Source organism: Leptonychotes weddellii, chromosome 5 (assembly GCF_054177405.1).
Source record: "Leptonychotes weddellii isolate Sample4059 chromosome 5, ASM5417740v2, whole genome shotgun sequence".
In the NCBI taxonomy this organism is placed as follows: Eukaryota; Metazoa; Chordata; class Mammalia; order Carnivora; family Phocidae; genus Leptonychotes; species Leptonychotes weddellii.
In genome coordinates, this window is record NC_138373.1 from 141,291,183 (window position 1) to 141,313,975 (window position 22,793).

The window sequence follows — 22,793 nt, forward strand, 5'->3', positions numbered from 1 at the left end:
TTAATATTTCCCGACTGCTTTCAAACCACAGGCATATAGGGATGCCCCTGCAGATGCCTCTCACTTCCTTCCTTCTGTCCACGTACCCGCTGTTCTTTCCTCCTAAGAGCATTCACATACCATACCATCTTCTCTACCAGTCCGCATCGTGGTCTCATTAAAATCTGACTCTCAGAATGTTTCCATAAACCCTTCTCTGAGTGCAGTTGACTTATTCTTAATTATTTCTTTCCCTCAGACCTATAATTTTCACCATTTATAGATCAGAGTTTCAAAGTTTTCCTGATATTACATAACATAATACCCAAATAGTTCCTTTAGGTCAGTGTGGTAACCATTATCATAATGACTCTTTGTGTCTAATCTGAAGAGTTTTATATTAGAAAATACGGATTTACTCTGATGTTTTAAAATCACGTATTTGTGCCCTGCTGTGTTTCCTAAACAGTTTGGAGTAGTTCTGGTCTCAGTGTGGGCTCTGTTCTGCTGCATGCTGTGCTGTGGCCCTGGTGCCCAGAGCCTTCTCAGCCTTCCCGTCAGAGACTGGGCTTGGGTGGGTGTGGGGGGGTGATGCCTGCCCTGTCCTACCTCATGCATGATGCGATGTGGATGAAAATCCTAAAATGCTATGTCGGTGGAGCATTTGGTTTTCTTCTGCCCCTAGTGCCTAGAACATTTTCTGTTCACAGTTGTGAGGAATTCAGAGCGGCATGTTGTACTTTTAGCCCCAAAGGGAACTGCATCCACTTCTGTCATCCCCACTGGCACTTCTCCCTTGGCTCGGCCACCCTCACTTCCAGTCAGGATTATTGCAGCGGTCCCAGCAAGGAGTCTCTCTGCCTCTCATCTTGCTTCTTCTAGTCTGTTCTCCACATGGCCTCAAAGTGATCTTTCCAAAGTGAAAATGGGATCCGGCTCTCTAGGCAAGAGCCAAACTTGTTAATGTGGTTTATAAGACCTGTCATAATCTAGCTGCTGTTCACCTCTCCTCTTCCTGCGCTCAGCTGCCGACTCAGGAGGCTGCCTGTGGCCTCTGAGCCTCCACCCACGATGAAGCTTCTCAGTCTGGATCTTTCCCTCAGTTCTTCCCCCTTTGGCCTAGTCAGGTGTTATTCACCTTTAGATTTTATTTTATTATTTTTTAAAGATTTTATTTATTTATTTGCCAGAGATAGAGAGCGAGAGCGAGAGAGCACACAAGCAGGGGAAGTGGCAGGCAGAGGGAAAAGTAGGCTCCTCGCTGAGCAAGGACTGATCCCTGGACCCTGGGATCATGACCTGAGCCGAAGGCAGACGGTTAACCGACTGAGCTTAACTGACTGAGCCACCCAGGCGTCCCTAGGTTTTAGTTTAGATGTCACTTCCTCTCCGAAGTCTTACCTGCTACCCTCTCTAGATCAAGTGTTCTCTCACCTGTCCCTGCACGTCTGCCAACATCCTTTATCACCCCCAGTTTAATAACAGTGGCACCGAACTGAAATTGCCTGTGTGGGACAGTCTAGGTTGTTTGCTGAATGTTTCAGGTGCTAGGCACTGAGCACTAGCTAAGCATCAATGAATGAACCAATGAAGGAGCAGGAGGCTGCCCGGAACAGCGGCCTGGTTAATCTACCAGCAGTCATATATTTAACTGTGTTCATGGTGTCTACCAGGATATAATCAACCTTCTCTTTTATTTTCTTAGCAGACAGAGACGTGAGCAGTGGGAGTTATAACCTTTCCTCTGCCACGACAGGCAGCTACTACAGTTGTGTCAGCCAGATCACCATAGGTGAGCAATGTTGACATTTTGTTTTATTAAAATTATTGCTTGGAAACACCTGGGGTGGGGGTGCTGAGGAAGAAGTGAGTAGAAAATGTAACAGCAGGAGCCTCTATTTTCAGAATCAGAGCAAATGCTCATGGACTCACCTTGCTGGAGCACCCTCTTGTGGATTCTTACTGCTTTTGCATAGATATTGTTGGAGGAAATGTGGTCCAGAGAGCTGAAAAAAAAACCCCAAAACCAAAAAACTCCACGTTTTCCCAACATTTCATCATTTGCTTTTTTTTTTTTTAATTTTATTTTTTTTTAAAGATTTTATTTATTTATTTGAGAGAGAGAGAGAATGAGAGAGAGCACATGAGAGGGGTTAGGGTCAGAGGGAGAAGCAGACTCTCTGCCGAGCAGGGAGCCCGATGCGGGACTCGATCCAGGGACTCCAGGATCATGACCCGAGCTGAAGGCAGTCGCTTAACGAACTGAGCCACCCAGGCGCCCTCATCATTTGCTTTAACTTTTTAATTTGTGTATCACCTGTATATATTAATATTACCTTAATATTAAAATTGACTTCCTTTCTAAGATTTATATTCATCTATTGCTGCTCTTGGCCATTAACATACATTATTTTGCTTAATCAGGACTATATGAGGAGGGTACTATTACTTCTCCGTCTCACAGATGAGGAAATCTGATCTTTTCCACCTAGCCAATGATTAATGAATGTATCCATGATTTCAATCCAGGTTTGCTTGACACTAAAGTTCGTGCTCTTAATGGTTTCTCAAACCTCAGTAATGTGGACACCTATAAAAAGAAATAATAGTTATGACCCCTAAATTTGATTTAAATTATTTTTTTAAAGATTTTATCTATTTATTTGACAGAGAGAGACACAGCGAGAGAGGGAACACAAGCAGGGGGAGTGGGAGAGGGAGAAGCAGGCTTCCCGTGGAGCAGGGAGCCCGATGTGGGGCTCGATCCAGGACCCCGGGATCACGACCTGAGCGGAAGGCAGACGCTTAGCAACTGAGCCACCCAAGTGCCCCTGATTTAAATTATTTTTATTATAATGATACTTAAGTGTGTTTAAACATAAAACTAAGCATAGGCACCTTATAACCATACAAATAGCCATACAAATCAACTTGAATTTACGAATAAAACTTAAAACACTGTCAAGCAAAAAATAACAAATCTATCACATTAATTTAATATGATAGACATTGTTATCTTGCTGAAGTACATTACTTCTTGTAATGCGATGTGGTACAGACTGCAGCAGGGTGGGATCTTTGAGTTCAGGACAGCTTTACTGCTAGGTATTCCTGATAACTCTGCTCTGCCACCAGCTTTCTCTGTTCAACCCACTATGAAACCTCTGCTAAAGCTGGTGGGGTTATTGGATCTTCCTTTGGTATGAATGCACCTTGACATATCCGTCTCTCTCCTTTTCTCATTGAGTGTACCAATGGGTGCTAACTTGATGGAAATACAAAAGCAAATCTAGACCCTAAAGTTAAGTGGTAGAACTTGGTCCACAATATACATCTATTAATTTTTAAATGATTAAATTAACTTTAAAATGAAAAATAAAAACAATTAAAAAATTCTTGTGGAGAGTTCATGGACCCTGGTTTGAAAACACTAAATAACCTACAATGACATTCCTAAAGACATTTGTTAAGTAGTGGGAGGTTCAGAGGAGGAGGGTGACAAGATGAATGCATGGATGAAAGAAGGGATTCTGGTGGTGAACGAGATGGATTTCATGGGGAGGGGGGTCTGGTGTTATAACAGGTAAGTGGCTATGACTTTATTTTTGATATGTGACAGTAATGAACTTGGGAGGTGGGATAAAGAGCAGTTCTGGAGGGACAGAGTAGGAGAGCTGGCAGGACTAGTCATTGGATAGAGGGAGAGACAGGTTTGCCTTGAGACTTTCAGTCAGGGTTACAGGGAGTCTGAGCCATCTCTAGAAATACAGCAGTCAGGAAGAAGACTTGATGGCTACAGGTTAGATATGCCGGGCTTGAGGCGCCTGTGAGACTCCCACCTCAGAATGACCCACAGGAGAGAATGGGCAGGAGATGAAGATATTGGTATTCTCTGCACAGAGAAGTCGGTCGAATCTTTGCAAGAGGAGGAGATCATAAGAGTCGGTACATGGAGTGAGTAGAGGGCCAACAGCCAGTCTTTAGGGGAAGCATAATTGGTAGAAATAATGACAGAGGTAGGAAGACCAAGTGAACACAGTTTTTGGAAAGCCCAGAGGAGGTTAGAGTTCAAGGGCTGCCCTGGTGACATCCCCAAGAGACATGGCAGTAGGTGGTGGGAGGGAAGCCAGGTTGCAAAGCTTGGAGTAAGGAGTGAAGAGCTATGAATAGAGACTTATCTTTTAAGACATTTGTCAGTGAAAGTGGAGGGATAAATAGTGAGGAGCACAATGGGACCTTTCTCGGTGCCAAGCACTGTTCTAGGTACTTTTTCTATATTTCCTCATTTAATCTTCACAAAAATCTACAAGTTAGGTACTGTTATTTTCCCCATTTTTTCAGATGAGGAAACTAAATTCTAGAGAGGTTAAAAAGTGACTGAAATTACATGGGTAGTAACAGATGGGATTTCAACCCAGGTAATTTAGTCCCATTGGATGACACTCTTGCTATTTGCCACGGGCCTAGTACCCTTTCTTGGTCTTTTTGGGTTCCTAGACCCAAGTCCAATGTGTGTGGAGGTTCTCCTCAGCCCCCCAGTACCAAGCAATTTTCAGACACCCTACTGGTGTCTGAGATTTCAATTCAATTCTGACACCAAAGTCACCTTCATTAGTAACAAGACACCCATGTCAGTTTCATGGCTCTGAAACATTTTCAGCAACTGTGGATGAAGACCAAATACATCTGGAAAATATATTTTGGTCATCTCAATGACCAAATAAATATTTCTTATTACGTCACTTTGCACCTAGTCTAGTCAGCTTCAGCCACTATGTCAGGGTGTTATGGGTTGAATTGTGTCCCCTGAAAAGAGATGTTGAAGTCCTGACCTCTGGATGTGGTCTTATTTGGAAAAGGGATCTTTGCAGATATAATCAAGTTAAGAAAAGGCTCCATTAGGGTGGTCTTCTAATCCAAAATGACTGGTGTCCTTACAAGTAGGGGAGAAGAGGCACCCACAGGGAAGCATTATGTGATGGTGGAGGCAGAGATTAGAGGGTTATGTGTGTAAGTCAAGGAACACCAAGGATTGCCAACAGCATCAGAAGCTAAGAGAAAGGCATGGAACAGGTTCTCCCCTAGAGACTTCAGAGAGAGCACTGCCCTGTTGACATCTTTTCAGGCTTCTAGCTCCAAAGTTGTGAGAGAATAAATTTGTTTTTTTCAAGCCACCTTGTTTGTGGTACTTCATGAGCCACCCTGGGAAACTAATAACAGCAGGTCCTTACTATGCAGTCGCCTCTGAAGGGGAGGTGGATACGACAGACTGTTTTCTTAGAAGATGATGGCATAACTGAAAGGCTCTTTAATGTCACTTCAGTTCCCTGACTCAAAGTGGCTGAAACCATAAGGAAATTTATTTCACATAACAGGAAGACCAGAGGCAGGTCCGTCCTTGGGATGGGTTGATTAAGCTGCTCATGATGTTGTGAAAGACCTTCTCCCCTTTGCCTTCTGGGAGAATTTATCTTAGTGTGGCAGCCACATGGCTGCCATGGTTCCAGGAGCTGCATCCAGATACAATGATCGGAGGGAAAGGAGCTTTGGTGCTTTCCTCAGGCTTTCACTTGAGGAGCTGAAACTTTCTCCTGAAGCCCTCAGGGACTGCTCCTATCTCACTGGGCAGGATTGGGTCACATGACCCCCCCTTGAACCAATCATTGGCAGGAGAGATGAGAGTCTCTTTGGACTCGTCAGAGTTGGGGGGGCAGAGGAGGGGATAATATCAGCTTGCCTTGAGTGCCCTGGCTGAGTGGGGGCCTGCTGAATTCCCAAAGTAGGACTCTGTTGGGAGGATGGAGAGGGGTGGATTCTGTGCAGGCATCAGGCAGTGTCCACTGCCCACAGTCTTTGTTTTTTTTAAAGATTTTATTTATTTGACACAGAGAGAGAGAGAGAGCAAGAGAGCGCGTGCACAAACGGGAAATGGCAGGCAGAGGGAGAGGGAGAAGCAGGGAGAGGGAGAAGCAAACTCCCTGCCCAGCAAGGAGCCCCACACGGGGCTGGATCCCAGAACCCTGGGCTCATGACCTGAGCCAAAGGCAGATGCTTAACTGACTGAGCTACCCAGGCACCCCTCACTGCCCACAGTCTTTCTAGTTCAAAGCACTTGGGCAATATTTATAGTAAAAGCAGAAAATAATTAACAGCCTTAGACTCAAAGTACCAGAGGGAGGACAGATCTCTGGATCACCCAGCAGTTCTTTCTTAAAAGCACATTTTGTTCTTTCGTCTCCTGTACTTCAGTCCTTCTCTTATGGAATATTTACTCATCCATTCCATTTAAGAAAATAGCATACTTGTGGACTTCCTGTTAATAGTTCCTTATAGGAACCTATGCCTACCAAAAGAAGAATTGCTAAACAAAACAACAATAATAAAACAACTAAGAAACAACAATGACAACAAAAACAACTAAGGAACAGAATAAAAACACTCCTGAAATCTTTCTATTTATCCGTGAGACTCTTGGATAGTCCTTATTTTCTGATCATAAACTCCCACTCTACCTATGTATGAGATATAAACATGTCACAGTTAATGAATGAGCATTTTTTCTCAAGACATCTTACAATTTTGAGTGTTCCTTACATGCCTCTCTTCATGATTTTGGGTGATATGTTGACATAGAACTCCAAGGGAACTGAGACCCCTGCTCCTACCCAACTCCCCAACAGGGAACAGGATGGTGGTTAAGGGAGGATGGGTTGGCTACCGCTGTGACATTTCTGTTACTTGCCTCTTGGACATTTGGACACCAGCTGTTCCCCTGGATGGTTGGTTATCCTCTCAAAATACTTAGACCTCATTGCAAATTTACGCTGGTCCATTTATATTCCATTAGAATCATGCAGATATTATCATAGTCAATTTGTATCAATAGCATGGATTAAAATATTTGCTAATGAACTCCATTTCTGGAGTAAATGATGTGGTAATTTTCTAAACTAAAAAAAAGGGCTTGTTAGCTATGTGGATGACGTCTTTTCAAAATTAACTGTATACTATAAGTCAGCTATCATTTTATAAAAGAAGCGGTAAAATCTGAAATTGTGGAGAATCCAGATTTCATTGGGACTTTTAAACATAATACTTTTGCTCTGTGCTCTATTCTGTATAATGACTCCAGAGGAGCTTGGGAATGTGGAAAGAGAAGAGGGGTTTAAGCAAGTTTCTGAATGAAGCAACAGGCAAGGGAAAACATGGTCCTATATTTATTCTTCTTGTAAAAGGATTCTCTGGTGTAAATAGAAGGTGATACATTTTCAAGTTTAAAAAAAAAAAAACATAAAGGAACATCAAGTTAAATGGAGAATTCTGGAATTTCATTGCTATGGTCCAGTGAGCTGTGGGAGAGAGTTGATCATACAATAAACAAATTTGCATCAGAGGTTTAGTCCGACCAATATGATCAGGGCAGGCCTGGGGTCCGTAGCATTCATTTCAGTCCTCAGCAGCTCTGGCACCATTGCAGTTCCAAACACTGAGAATTTGTGTGCTCACTGGTTATCTTCAGAGGCTCCAAAGCCCTCACCTTCATCACTACATTCCACGTAGTAGAACTCACCTTTTAGGAAGGCGACTTACCAAGAAGAGTCCAAACAATCCAGTAGGCACGTTCTCAGGTTTGTCACCATTTCCCTTTCCTCGAGCATTCTGGTCCATTGGGATTTGTATAAAGTCGTTCAGGAAGGAATAAATAACTTGAGTGATTTGTGTGTGTGAGAGGGGAGGACAGGCCCCATTTCAAGCGCCCAGAATCCCTCTTGCCACCTGCTCTCTCAGCACCTGCGTTGTCTTCAGTGAGCCTAGGCTTAAACCTTGACTGTTGCTTCTGTGGAGCTATTGACCTTGAGGAAGTAATAATGTCTGTCGGCCTCAGTTTCCTTATCTGTCAAATGGGAATATGAGTAGTATCTGCCTGACAGGATTATTGTGAGGTTTAAACGAGGTGGTGCTGGTAGGTCCCTTAGCACAATGGCAGTAAGTGTTAGACAGTATTGTAATTTTTAGTGGATTTATTATTTTATGACAATGAAGTAGGTTGTTTGTTCCCAGGCCTCACCCGTGACTTCTTTGTGGGTAACTACTAGATTTATGGCTTTGGTCCCAGTTCTGATCCTTCCATTTTTCTCTCAGCTACCTGCCAGACATTTCCACATAGATATTTCCATGAAGGCTCAAACTCCTCATGTCTAAAAACACACTCCGTCTTCCTCAGCCCTTGCAAGGCCAGTCCTGATCGCCACAGTTAGGATAAGGAAATCTACCATTCTGTGTGCCGCAAGTGTTCTCTGACATCTAGCTAGTGAGGGACAGAGCTACCTGGGGGCCCCAAGCTACTTTCTTTAGTCAATGTCACGTATCTCTCTGGACTTCTTTTCCTTTCCTGCTGCCAACACTTAAATGTGGTCCCTTAGTAATACTCCCCTAGCCTCTCCTTCACAGCTTTTTGTATCCTCTCCTTGCCACCAGCATCTAGGAACTCAGTGAACAGTGGGTATCCACTGAGTACCAGCTCCGAGCCTAGCTTTGTGCTGAGTACTGGTAGAAGAGGAGGGAGGGAAAGAGCTGGACAGAGAGACATTGGGAGGGAGTTTCAAAGATGACTAAGACACCCTCGAACCTTGAGGAAGGCTCAGTTCATGAAGGAGCCACGCATGAGAAGAATAAAATGCTTGGCTGTTAAAGTGTAGGCAGGGATTGTTTGACACGTACCCTGTTCAAGTGGTTTCCAGCACAGTGTGGGTGGGCGGCCCCAGACACCATCATTCAGGCTGCAGAATCTACACAGGTGTCCTTCCTTGTTACCTCTTCTGGGCTTTCTTGATTCCTCAACCTGCCCTCCCTAATTTGGACTTTCTCTTCCAACACCTCCAGTCCCCACACACCAACACTCTGTAGTGGGCTTTCCTTCTCAAATGGTTAAAAAAGGGTGGGGGTGTCAGAGGAGACCTCTCAGAAGAGACAACCACCAGAGCAAGAAGGGACAGATTCTGGCTACTTTAGCTGCCATTAATTTGACTATGCCAGTCCTCACTTCACAGACTTTCAGGAGTATTGTTTTGCTTGCCAAAAAATTTAGTTTTCTTACATTGACATTTAAGACCCTCAAATGTCTTGTATCAACTTACCTTGCCATTCTTGTTTTTTTTTTTTTCCCCCCCCCGGAATATACTTACATTCCTAAATCCTGTATCTAGTTTGCAAATATAAAGGCCTGGAGAAGTTAGGAATATAAGACAGAGGAGGGAAACAGGCTGGGAGTAGGGTGTTAAGGAGTGGTGGGGACTGTGGCAGACTGGAATTCCCTCACTCCACCTGAAGAGAGTAGCTGCTGGAGTTGCTCCAGCTGACACTTGCCATGTGGGAATGTGGTCCAATGTCTCTTGATCTTGAGGAGAAGATCAAGAGATTTTTCAAGAGAAGCCAGAAACCTGGATTCTCTTGAGAACTCTCTAGGTTTTTATTGTTGTTAATTTTAATTTTAATTTTACTTCAAATTAAGAAAAGCATGGGTCAAATAAAACATATCTGCAGAACAGATCTGTCCCTCTGTTTCCTCTGGCCTCTAGGTTGCTTGTAAGGGCCAAGTTCATACCACCTTCTCCATGACCTTGTTCCTCCACCCGGAAGAGCTTTCTCCCCTGAGATCCTGGGTGGGGTGGGGGGGGGCATTTCTGTCCTACTTTAAACTATCTCTTTCCCTTCACTTTGTACTGTAGTTAGTTATGGTTTAGGGGAAAGAACACAGATTTTGGAGTCAGACAGATCTGGGCTTAAATTCTGCCTCCGGCACTTACCGGCTGCTTGACCCAGGGCAAGTTGAGATCCAGTTTCCTCATCTACGGAGCTGAAATAGTAACAGTCTCCTTGTACAGTTGCTTACTAAATGTATGTTGAATGGTGAACACGATCCATGAAGTGTGTTGATGCCTGCCTGTGTATTAGTAACATGCACCCTTATCTCAGGTGGTGTTCGATTTGACTCATAGCTGAGACTTTTGAGAAATACGAAAATGGATATGGTAAGGGGCTTTGCTTGCCGCTTCTAACCTACTGTGTTTGTCTTGCCAGGTTATGATGTTTCCGGGCCTGTTGCAATCGGGCTCACCCACTGGAAAAACCCATACACACAAGGCAGACCCACCCTCCCATCAGATCTGCCTCTCTTCGTCTCCAAAGATGCGGGCATCCCTGTGTACCACCGATCCCTCAGCCGCAAGACTGAGCCGGCTGCACCTTTGTCTTGCCCAGCGTCACTGTCCATCACTCCAGTGCCTTCTTATAGCAGCAGCAGCCAGGAAACCCTCAGTCAAGACACGACAGGTAATGGTGTTGGCTCCCTGTTGGAGATTCAGGACTCAGTGTATTTAAGGGTTCCTTTATGCCTTTACCTGCTGAACAAATTGCATCTGCGTTTCTGCTTGTATGATGCCGTGGGCCCCAATAATTCCCCTGTGTTCACTGGCCTTTCATGGCTTGGCTGGACCTTGAAAGAAAGTTAGATGTGTTTAGAAATATTTGATCTAAGTGTTAGTTCTGTTTGGTAAAAAGTCATCAGGAAATCAACTCTGAATCAGAATTCCCAGTTTTGTCATATGCATTTTTGTTTGCTTAATTTCTTTAATCCTCTGTTTAGGGACAAGGCATCTTTCTTGCGCTAAACTCTTGTATTCAGAAAAGTTATCAGTAAGTCATTTTTGAGTCCCTTAGTTACCACCAATTCATGTTGCTCCACCAAATGGATCTATGTCAGGGGTCTGCCGACTGCTGCCAATGGGCCAAATCTGAGCCGCCCACCTGTTTTTGTGCAGCTCAAGAACTGGGAATAGTTTTTGCTTTTTAAAAAATGATTGGTGTCATCATTCATTCATTAAGTCTAATTTCGTCTTAGTCATAGCTGCTGTAACAATGCCCAGACCAGGTGGTTTATAAAGAACAGAAATTCATTTCTCACAGTCGTGGAGGCTAGAGGTTTGAGATCAGGGTGCCAACATGGTCAGGTGAGGGCCCTTTGTCAGGTCTCAGATTTCTTACAGTATCCTCATATGGTGGAAGGGGCAAGGAACTTCTGGGGGGTCTCTTTTATGAGAATGCTAATCTCATTCTCGATGGTTCCACTGTCATGACCTAAACATTTCTCAAAGGCCCCATCTCCTAACACCATCACTTCAGGTATTAGGATCTCAATGTATGAATTTGGGGGTGGGGGGGACAAACATTCAGACCATACAGTCGGAAAAAAATTAAAAGAATGATAATATTTTGGGACGTGAAAGTTATACGAAATTCAAATTTCATTGTTCATATATAAAGTTTTATTGGGACATAACCACACTCATTCATTTAGGTATTGTCTCTGGCTGCTTTCCTGTGACAATGGCAGAATTGAGTAATTGTGACAGAGATTGTATGGCCTGCAAAGCCTAAAATATTTACGATCTGGCCCTTTGCAAAAAATGTTTGCCAACCGCTGATCTATGTGATCTTTGGGAGTCATGACTGAAACAGTCAGGGCAAGAAATATGCTCACAACATATTGCCTTAAAATTTATCACTTATATTTCACTTTAAATGAGTTACAGAAAGCTTTATGCAGGGATAACCAGTTAATTGTTTTTATTTCTGAAGTCTAAGTTGGAACTCTAAATTACGAAAAGAAATCTATCCTGCCACATTTTTCTTCTATAGATATAGCACTTAGGAGTAATGGCTTAGTTGGACAAATCCAATGTGTAATTCCTCTTCTGGAAATAAATCTTTTGAAGTTGACACTTACCATTCCCAATGACACTGAACAATTCACAGATGCTGCCACCTAGAGGTGAGGTGCTCATGTTGCAGAAGTTCCCGATTATCAAAAGCAATCTCAAGCAGTACTAAATGTGAAGGATCACCATTGAACTTGTTAAAAATGAAGATTCCTGGACTCCTCCAGGGATGCTGTGTCCATGGCACAAAGCAAGCTTCAGCAGTCTGTATTCTGCAGGCTGCCCTCTCCTGAGATTCTGGTTTCTGAGGTTCATCTGCATACCCTGGGAAACCCCTCCAAAGTGTCTTTGGTTAAGTGGCTAGATGGTATTACCCACCATTGAGCCTTGAGGGACATTTGCATACCGTTAGCTCTGCCATGGCAAAAACGAACTATCTAATTGTCCTGATTGAGGATCACTTTGAGAGTAGAAAAATCACGATCTGGGTTGTTGAACTTTGAAATTTCCTGGGTTTTGATGTTATCATGAATGAAAATCGACTCTGCTTGCTTTAAAAGTTTAATAAAATCTGAAGTTAAGAAATGAAGTGCTGCCTTTGGCCAGGGTGGCTGCAGGGTTCTGGCATTTCTTGGCAAAGAGGAGTGTGAAATGGCAGCTGCCAGGTTAACATTTTATCGCGTTTCTCTGTGAGTTGACTTTTTTTCTTTCCATAGAGCACCATACTCAGAAGCAATCCAATTTCTAGAGGAGGTTTCTATTTTTAACTTGCAGATCTTGAAAAACAAATTAAAAGCACATAGTTTTCTTCATTCCTGGGAACTTTCCGTTAGCAAAAAAATACTGAATTTTTTCCAAGCAACTGTTTATTATTATTTTTATTTGTATACTTACAAAGTTAACCTCAACATTTGAAGATATATTAAACAAGCATGTATTTTATTATAGAAAATTGAACATGCTGGCATAGCCTCTGTAAGTCTCAATTATGATTATGTATAGGCTATTTATTATATTTATTTGGTTTCTTACAGCAATTTATTGATTTTAATATGTCCATTTTCTGTGTGAAAGCATCTAGTTTACTTTCTCCTTCCTTCCTGTTTTTTCTTTTTTTAAAGTAAGGTTAATGTCATTATTTGTTTATATTTTAGTTTTTGCTTCTCTTGCTAGTTTGAAGAAACCTCTGGGGTGAGATAAGTCAGTTCCACTACTCCAGAATTTCCTAAGGATTCCAGATTTTGCCAGACATCCCTTCACATTTCTAAGCCATCTTCCTTCTGCACACACTGCAGGTCTAATGGGAGGAGCTGACAAGCTTTAGTCACAAAATCTCTCTACACTTATTTATTGATTGTTGGGATTTTCTTATGTTTAAGAATTTCTCCAAGCATATTTAAAAATAATGTTTCCACTTTATAAACCCCACCACTCTACAATTCTAGAAGCAATTAAAAAGACAGAGAAGGCCGAGAGCTTCTGGGATTGTTATTTTATTGAGCTGTTTTTACTCTTGCCACTGCCCTATGCCACTGCATGACTAACTTGTACAATAGGTTCTCTTGATTTGACTTTACTTAACCCTACTTGCCACCTTGCACAGTGAACAACCTGTGAAACTCTGCATGGTGGCCCTGGACATGGCACTCCTTCCTCATGGTGGAGAATATTTTAATCAGTAAATCAGTTGTACAGGTTAAGTTGCAAAAACAGTCTCCATTGTCCGGCTGGCTCTATCCATTCATCCTTCCCAGCCATCCATCCCTCTAATACATATTAAGTTCCCACTCTGTGCCATGTACTGTGATAAGTCCTTGGAATAGAAAGCTGAGTAAGGCATCACCCCTAAGGAGCTCAGAGTCTAGAGGAGGAGACATATAGGTAAATCAAGTATTTTAATTCAGTGTAATAAGTGCTAAGATAGAAGATTTCACATTAGGTGATCACATACATATTTTGTTATTGAATTATTTCATTAACATACTATTAAAATACAAATAATAAAGTATTAAAATATGCTGTTATAAAAATGTAACATTAAAATGTAGTCATAAAAATATATTGAGTACAAAAGATGTTACTGAATTATTTCATCAATTAAAAGAAGATAAATTTGAGAGAACCACAGGAGGAAAGTCTGGAAACTGGCTCTGTCTCAGATATTCTATGTACGTTTGAGACCCAGTTTTTGATGATCAAGCTTCGCAACTTGCTTCACTACCCGCACATGACTCACATTTTTGGTCACTCTCTGCCACCAGCTGATTCTCGGTCACTTTCTCCCGTTGTGTTCAGTGCCCAGGTGCATGCTGACGACTCTAAAAGTGCTATTGCCCTGTCTGATTTCCCTGCCAAGCTTTAAAGATGGATTTATACCTGCCTTCCAGAACTCTCAGACTGGATATATCCCAGACATCTTAAAACTATGTGCTGCACAAGGAACTTTCTTCTGGTAGCTCTCAGAGTTGAATTTCCTACTCTCTTTAATGGTGTCACAGTCTGTCCAGACTCCGAAGCCAAAAAGTCAGTGTCCTCATGCTCAACTCTCTGCTGGCCATCAGCCGCCGCAGCCAACTGGGTCACACGTGCATTATGTTTACCTTAGAAATATCTCTAATTAAGAGCATTATCATCAACCCTACGAACACTATCTCAGCTCAGACTCATTCATCTCTACCTGGACTAGTGTAGTCTTCTTATAACCAGCTTCCCTACGTCTTAATTCTTCCGTGTCCACAGGGGTCACTTTTCCAAATTCATCTCTCTGTCTTTCTCTCTTGCTCTCTTCCTCCCTTCCTCTATTACTGCCCTCTCCTATCACCTGTGAAAACCTCTGTTATTTCCCCCATTGCCAACAGAATAAAGTCTAAACACTTCATATATGGTACTTGAGGGCCTTCCTAACTAGCTTATCTGACCCCCTAACATCTATCACTACTCTCTTCAGATGCATCCAACCATGGTTACCTGTAATTCTTTACTGATCCTCAAAGATTCATGATTTTGCACATGCTGTGCCATCTGCATGGATACCCTTCCTTACACTCTTCTCCTAGAAATTTTTTTCTTCAAACCTACCTAAGAGGTGACCTTCTCTGTGTATTCTTTTCCTTTTCTCCTCAGCATATTTAATCATTTTTTTCTCTTTCCACTGGCAATTGCTGTTGACATCTTGAATTCTGCTCTTGTAAGATTGTGAAATAATTTTCTTTTCATGTGTGGCTGGCCTATTAGATATAAAGTTCTTGAGTTGAGAATTAGTGTCTTAATCATGTATTTGTTTGGTCAGTGTAGAGCCTGGCATATAGGAAGTATATTTTCTATGACCATTTCAACTGCAGATTAGACACAGTTGAAGAGAGAATTAGGCCTGGAAGATAGAGCTGTAGGAATTACCCCAAAAGCAAAATAGAGAGATAGGAGGTAGAAAAACAAGAAGGAGGAAGTTGAAATATAGAAGACAGAATGAGAAAGTCCAACATACAATTAATAGAAATCCTGTTCTAGATTAAGAGACTAGAAAGAATGGAGAGACATAGAATATTAAAAAAAGACAATGAGAATTTCCCAGAATTGATGAGAGACACAAATATTTAGATTCCAGAAACACAATGAATACCAAGCAGAATAAGTAAAACTAAACATATTATAGACATATTATGGTGAGTCAACAAAACACCAAGATAAAAATATTAGAATACTGAGGGGGGAAAACAGATTTCTTGCAAATGAGAAACAAACTGAGGATAGACTTTCCAATAATAATGATAAAGGCCAGAGGATAGTGGATTGGTATCTTAAAAGTGCTGAAGGAAATAGTCCATTCAGCCAATTCAGAATTCTAAATCCAGCTAAATGATTATTGGAGAGGAAGGTCAGTATAAGAACATTTTTGGAATAAGATTGGGAAAGTATAATCAATGCACACCTAGTTAAAGAATGACTGAAAAGCCTATTTTAGAAAAGAAGGAAATTGAACCTAGGAGAAAGGACTAAGATGAAAGAAATAATGAGGGGAAATATATATATTTTTTAATTAAAAAAGATCCCTCTAGAAGAATGGTTTTCAACCAAAAATGATTTTGTTTCATGGGGGACATTTGGCAACATCAGGAGATATTTTTGGTTGACACAAGTGGGCAGGAGGTATTACAGGGTTTGAGGCCGGAAATGCTGCTAAACATTCTGCAATGCATGTGACATGGTCCCTAACTCATTGTTCCATGTTCATCATTAATTCTTAATGCTACTTCCTCCCTTTGAGTTTCTCTTTCTGTGTGTTATACCTTGTCGTTGCAATGGGCCCTGCCTTTGTGGCATTTCCAGGGCTCTGTTCTTGCTGCTCTATCTGGGGCTGTTCTTTTTTTTAAAGATTTTTTATTTATTTATTATGAGAGAGAGAGATTGAGAGAACGAGTGGGAGGAGGGGCAGAGGGAGAAGCAGACTCCCTGCAGAGCAGGCAGCCCGACGCGGGACTTGATCCCAGGACCCTGGGATCATGACCTGAGCCAAAGGCAGATGCTTAACCAACTGAGCCACCCAGGTGCCCCGGGGCTGTTCTTGATAAAGTATGCCTTTGGCACTTTTGATTTTCCTTTTTCCGTATTTCTTCCTGTCCCTTAATTCTTCCTAAATTTCATGCTGCACCTAGGCCTTTTCTCTTCTTGTTCACTTCTATTAGTTTCTCAACCTTGGTATTACTGACATTTTGAGCAGAGTAATTCTTTGCTGTGGGGGCTGTCCTGTGCACTGTAGATGTTTAGCAGCATCTCTGGCCTCTACCCAACTGGATGCTAGATGTGACAACCAAAAGTTATCTCCAAACATTGCCAAATGTCCCTGGGTGGGGGGGTGCAAAATTGTCCCCAGTTAAGAACCACTGATTTACACCAATTAAATCTGGTCCTGTTTTTTTGAATTCTGCTTAGTGGGAGTAATCTGGTTAACCTAATTGTTGAGAATGTGTTTGTGGGTTGTAATGAATTTTATCTTATATTTAACAAGAGCCTTTTGCAAACTGTATCCTAGTCAAAAGCATGGAGGGAATTTCTTTCCAAAGAGAGAGATTTCCCCCCCAAGTTTAAGGGTTTAAGGTGTCACCTTTTTTTTTTTAAGATTTATTTATTAAGAGAGGGAGAACACGAGCTGGGGGAGGGGCAGAGGGAGAGGAAGAGAGAGAATCTCAAGCAGAGTCCATGCTGAGCACAGAGCCTGTCACGGGGCTTGATCCCACAACCCTGAGATTGTGACCTCAGCTGAAACCAAGAGTTGGATGCTTAACTGACTGAGCGGCTCCTCATTTGTGAAAGGGAAGGAAGATGTGAAATGACTATTCTGTGTTTCAGATTGGTAATCATTTCCCAAGTGTCTAGCTTTTACCTGTGTTCCTACAATCTAAGCACAGCACTGTGTCTTGCCATGGGATCAAGATGTTCCCTTACCTTTCCTAGTGACCTCATAAGCTTACCAGTGCTTCTGTATGTGTGAACTCAGGAAACTTAAGATACGCCAGACTATGGTGATACCATGAATTTGTCTGAGATATAGAGTACTTTAGAAGAGGTATCTATTTAATAGCATGAATTTAACTTCTTTCAACAAATTGTGACCAGATACATTCAGAAGTGATGCTGAATGGGGCGCCTGGGTGGCTCAGATGGTTAGGCATCTGCCTTCGGCTCGGGTCATGATCCCAGGGTCCTGGGATTGAGTCCCGCATCGGGCTCCCTGCTCTGCAGGGAGCCTGCTTCTCCCTCTGCCTCTGCCTCTCTCTCTCTCTCTCTCTGACTTTCATGAATAAATAAATAAAACATTTAAAAAAAAAAAATTAAAAAAAAAAAAAAAGAAGTGATGCTGAAAGAAACAGGGGAGTTTTAAATTTCAGAGGTAGGGAGCCACAAAAAGTGACCCTGCAACTTGAGCTCCTGATGTGACCACGAGAGTAATCTGACCCAGCTGGGAGCTCAGTGGTCTCCCTTTTAGAGATGCCCAGAGATGCTTACTGACCTGCCCCGGCTTGTGCACTATGTGCCCAGTCAGGCTGAAGCCAAGAGTTCTGCTTGAGTGTCAGCCCAGCTCAATTCATGGTATAGAGTAATGCAAGGACAGCTGTAAAAACAGGACAATATAAATTAGATATCGTTTCTAAGCCATTATATTTTAAAAAGGTGAAAGAGGTCAAAAGGTAGAAAGGAAAGAAATGAAAGAAAGAAGGAAAGACAGAAGAAAAGAAAGAAGGAAAGAAAGAGGATTTCTTATACATAGCATAGGGTTGGGTCTTGTGTTTTTATCCACTCTGACAATTTGTCCTTTAGGTGATGTATTAGACATTTAAAATGATTGCTGATACTGTTGGATTAATATCCACCATGTTTGTAGCTGATTTCTATTCATTGCATTTGTTCAGTTTCTTTTTTTTTTCTTTTTCTGCCTTCTCTGGTTTTAATTTAATATTTTATATGAATCATAATGGAATGGGTGCCTACCTATTTCTCTTTCTGCCTTCAAAATTTTTCCTTTTGTCAAAATGTCCCTGAAAGAGTGTTTCAATTTTTAAAAAATATTTTATTTATTTATTTATTTACTTACTTACTTATTTATTTTTACAGAGCATGTGTGCACATGGTGGGAGGGATAGGGGAAGAGGGAAAAAGAATCTTAAACAGACTCAGCGCTGAGCCTGACTAGGGGCTCGATCTCATGACCCTGAGATCATGAGCTGAACTGAAACCAAGAGTCAGATGCTTAACTGACTGAGCCACCCAGGTGCCCCAGGAGTATTTCAATTTTAACTTTACAGAAAACATTTACTGGTAAGGTTTATGTGAAATATGGGTCTGATGATTAACCTACTTAAGTGAGGTAATTGTAACAAGTAAAACCACTTGTCCTGGCTTTTTGGAAGGTGATTTGTGGTTTTCTAGAATACTGACAGGGTAGAAGATATGACAGTAGAAGGGCAGGTGTTTGAGGAGAGGTTGTTTAGATAAGGGACTGGTGTTTGAGGCAGTGGGTCAGTGTACCAAGGCTGATTCCACAGCAGTTGGGAGTAGCTGTATCTTTCTATTCAAGGTTGAGCACTGAACTCATTGTCCATAGTGATACTGTTGCATGTGCTTGTTGGGTTCTCTCAGGCTATTACTCTGATATTTCCAATTTTTTTTTTTTTTTTGGCTTTCAGTGAATTAATTGACATTTGTGATCAGGTCCAGAATCTTAACCACCATTTATATGCCACTTCTCTGAGAAAACCTCACGTTAGTTGGGGACTACCTGCACTTTAGGACTAAGAGGATCATTGGAAATATTCATTTGACAAGACAATTGGCTAAGAGAAATAAATCACTGAGCTTCCTTCAAGTTTCCTAATTTCCCTTTGTTCTTTTAAATTTGGCTGTATTGTTTTCAGAAAACAAGTTTCTGATTCTAGCACAATCCTGTTAATTCCTTCTCTCCGTGTGGTAGTTTTAGAAGATTGAAGACATCAGTGAATCAAGAAATTATTAATGGCACATGAGGACAAAGTCAATTAAATGATGCAGCTATGAAGTTACTTGAGGATTTCTGACATAAGAAATTGAAAAGCTTGACTTAAAGCTGTATTAAATCTGATTTGCAAAGAATAATATACTTTAGAATCAAAGGCATTCAGATACTCCAATAAAGTCATCCATTCATCTAGTCATCTAAACTCTTGCTACTCCAAGTGTTGTCCTCAAGAGATAAGAGGGCCTGATTGAAATAGTTCCAAAGGTGTGGATATGATGGGCATTTTAGAGATAGCTTCAGTTGGACTTATGATTAATAGATGTGGTATGTGAGTGAGTGGTGATCCCAAGTATTTCCATAAAGTTAAAATATGATACTGAAGCTTTGAAGCTTAGACCAGTGGCTCTCAAACTTTAATGTGAATAAAAATCACCTGGAGATCTGTTAAACTGCAGATCCTCTTTTAGTAGGGGTGTGTGTGGGGGGGTGAGATTCTGCATTTCTAACATGCTCCCATGTGATGGTTGTGGAGCTTGGAATTTAGTATGAGATGCAGATAACAATATTATACCAAAGAATGTATGGCTACCAACAGGCAGGTGCTGTGAAAGGAATCTTCTTAAAGATCCTTGGTAGTATTGTTTTGATCAAAACATGTGTCTGAGTTCCCAAAACAGCACTCCATAAAGACATTTGCTTTACCACCTGTTGTAAGTGGGAGGTCGCTTGTGATGGGAACATTATTGACCTGTGAGGTATAAATGTTCTCACTTTTTCATATGCATTGTTTAGATACTAAAAACCAAACCCCAAACCCAACAACCTTGGTTTGGGTTCTCTGGGAAATAGATTCTGAATGAGAGATGTACATATAAGAAGTTTATTGGGATCAAGGAATATGTGTGTGTAGGGGGGATGGAAGGGTGGAGGATTAGGCAGAGAGTGGATCTGGACTGCAATGATGCGCAAAGGCCTCAGCCCATCACAAAAGGAGATCTGGAGCTGGGATGACCCTTCAAAATTGTTCCACCATGGGGCTTTTGGACCCGCCCATCATTGCCTGAATGCAACCTGTTACAGGGAAGGGGGTGATCTTGAGAAATTTTCTTTGAGAGCAAGGCCCAGAGAGAGACTCAGCTGAGAGTCATAGAGCGCCAACACTGGCAGCAGCTGGGGGAGTAAGATGGGGCAGGCTGGCATCCACCACATTGGCTGGTCGAAATGAAGAGGATATAAATGGGAAGGCGAGGTGGAGGAACTGTGGTGCTCTCAAGCCTCCGGTGAGGTAAGTCTCCGCAGACCTTGGCGGAATGGGGAGGAGATGACTGGCTGCTTGTTTGTTAGAGTGCCGAGTTAAAGTAGGTTGGGATTTTTGAGATGTAGTTCATCAGAGTTCAGCAAGTTTGTTGGGTACCAGCTGATTTGTAAATAATTTGGAAAGGCAAAACCAGGTGGAGGATCAGGGCTTAGTTCTGTGGAAAAAGAGGTCCAGCATCTGGGCAGATTTTCTGAGCACCTGGATTCAGGTTCAGTTTATAGTTTTCTCCAGCAAAGAGACAGCTAAAGGGTTGAGTAACCCCCTTCTGATCACTGTTCACCTTGTTATGAGCTTGCATGGTTGGAAATTTGTCTTTTTCAGGAAAATAAGGATACAACTGACTTAGGGTTCTAATGGAGAATGGGAGAGTTGGCTGTAGTTTTCTCTTCCGAGGTAGTGTGATTCATATTTATTAATTAGCTGTTCCATCAAGTGCCTCCTATGTGCCAAGCGCTGCATCAGGTGCTGGGGATACTGTGGTGAACCCGGACAAGTCCCCTTTCTTTATGGAATGAGGGTGATGCAGGCTAGTGGATGCAACAGCTATTAAGTCATCGCACAAATAAAATTTGGTCAGCTCGATGAAAAACAAAGACACTATTAGGGATTTCTCGCGGGCGGTGCTGGCGGGGTGCAGCGCAGTCGCTGGCCCAGGTGCGGGCCAGAACCCGCAGCGGCGGAGGACGCGGGAGGCGCCTGGGGCTCCTGGGACTCGGTGGTGGCTGCGGCGGGCTGGCGGACGGCGGAGCGTGCCCGGGGAGCGGAGGCGGGCGGCGGGGGCGGCGCCTGGGCTTCGTGGTGGAGGCGGCAGCGGCGGGCGGGCTGACGGTCGAGCCCTGCGGGGCGAGCGTAGGTGGAGCGGCGGCCGCAGCCGGAGCCCCAGCGCCGCGCAGACCGCAGGGCCGCCCGGGGCGAGCCCGGCCACCTGGCGGCGCAGTTAGATCCCGGCTCCCGCCCCGGTGCATAGCCTGCTCGCCCCAAGCAAACAAAAAGGAAACCCTACTAGGGACTCTAACAAGAGGGGGTTTACTTTAGATTTTGGAAACGGGGTGCAATCTCTGAGTGTGGCAGCAGGTTGAGAGCGATCTCAAAGATGCTTTGAAGCTGGTGAAGATTATGGTGAGAATGTGGAGACCAAAGACCTGGCTTCTCGCCCATGCTGCGTCACGTGTTCTGTTACCTTAGCACCAAGGGCTTGACCTCTTTGAGCCTTGATTTCTTCATCTGTGAAACGGAGCTGTTATGAGACTCAAATGAGGTACAGTAGACAAAAGTGTTTTTAAAATTCTAAAATGCGAGCGAAAGCTGCTATTAATTACTCTGGCTCACTGATTCCTTCTCTTACCTGTCTCATTTCTCCTGGGTTGGGCTTGGATGCCCAGTTTGGTAGGCTGTAGAATGCTATTCAGCTGCCTTCTCTCAGCTTGTGGCTTTCAAGTTTGGGTTTTTTCTTTCTTTCTTTCTTTTTTTTTTTTTTTTGACTCAAAGTGTGAAATACTTTTGTATTGTGATCTTCCCCTCCCCTCATCTCCCCTGAAAAAAGTTTCAGAAAATATTTAGCCTTATTATTTGTCATGGATTCTGGTATTTTTCATTCCATTCTTCCCCCCCCCCCAAAAAAAGTACTCATTAAGATCTACTAAATTGATGTCATTCATATTAATGAATTGCAACTTTTAAGTTGAAAAACAGTACTTTGAATCCTTCTGAAACCATATGGGGGTCATAGGAACAATTTTTTCTGGGGGTATATGCCAGGTCTATTGTACAAGGAAATTACTTGAAGACTTTGTTAATGTTCCTTAAATCCTCCCTGATGCCTGTGAAAATGGGACTGTCTCAAAGCTGGGTCCCACACAGGGGCTCTGTGTTCCCTGAAGTTTCCACAGTGTTGAGTCAACAAAGAACTGTGGCAAAGAATCCTGTTTCAGTTGATCTTTACTGCAGGAATACTGTATATCAAGCAACTGCAAAACCTCAGTGGCCTACAACACTAAGCATTTACTTGTGCATCTGGGGTTAGGTGGTTCTGTTGATCTGGGTGGGGCTCATTCAGTGTTTTGGCTGGCTATTGGCTGATCTAGGCTGACCTCAGCTGGAGCAATTGGACGATTCTGCTCTGTTCCATAAGTCTTTCATCCTCCAGTAGGTTAGCCCTGGCATGATGTCATGAAAGAGAAAGCTTTGCAAGCTTCTGCTGGCAACATACTTGCTCATATCCCATTGACCAATCCATGCTAAATGGCTGAGCCCAGAGTTAAGGATGGGGCAGAATATCTCTCAGTGGGAG

General features: G+C 42.6%; 1 protein-coding gene across 1 annotated transcript in view; it reads left to right on the forward strand.

Annotated features, from left to right (window-relative positions):
• The first annotated feature begins 10,156 nt into the window (after positions 1-10,156).
• Positions 10,157-22,793, forward strand: part of ANO4 (anoctamin 4) — a 277,492-nt gene continuing 264,855 nt past the window's right edge. Inside the window, exon 1 of the mRNA XM_081822277.1 lies at positions 10,157-10,311. The gene's annotated coding sequence lies outside the window, so the exon portion shown is untranslated. The remainder of the gene's footprint in view (positions 10,312-22,793) is intronic.